This window comes from Pterocles gutturalis, unplaced genomic scaffold (genome assembly GCF_000699245.1).
Source record: "Pterocles gutturalis isolate BGI_N339 unplaced genomic scaffold, ASM69924v1 scaffold9387, whole genome shotgun sequence".
Classification (NCBI taxonomy): Eukaryota; Metazoa; Chordata; class Aves; order Pterocliformes; family Pteroclidae; genus Pterocles; species Pterocles gutturalis.
The window spans coordinates 3,076-3,397 of NW_010107959.1; the positions used below are offsets into that span (position 1 = coordinate 3,076).

The 322-nt window shown below is 42.2% G+C and overlaps 1 protein-coding gene across 1 annotated transcript in view; it reads right to left on the reverse strand.

Annotated features, from left to right (window-relative positions):
• Positions 1–322, reverse strand: part of SCAP (SREBF chaperone) — a gene marked incomplete at its 3' end in the record, with an annotated part of 38,114 nt that overhangs the window by 3,046 nt on the left and 34,746 nt on the right. The window lies entirely within an intron of this gene.

A 322-nucleotide genomic window follows, 5' to 3' on the forward strand; every position in this document is an offset into this window, starting at 1 on the left:
GAACCGCAACATTACTTAATGCCATGGCAATCTTTACGCTTCTTCAGTCTTACAGAGCTGCTGTGCTTTAGCACTAACTGAAGAATTTTGTTCCTTACGTTAAGAACTTCCTTTGAAATTAAATATTCCAACACTCAAGAACCAGAAAAGAAGATAATCATTTCAAACCGATTGTAGGTGGTGACAGACACTATCCTGTAATTCCTTTTCTGAAAACCGAATTAAGCTGAAACACTGAGATTTTCAGCACAGAAGAGGAATTTCTGCTCTGAGACCTGTCCTGACCTGCACCCCGAGAGGCTGCGTGCCTGGTGCTGGTGCT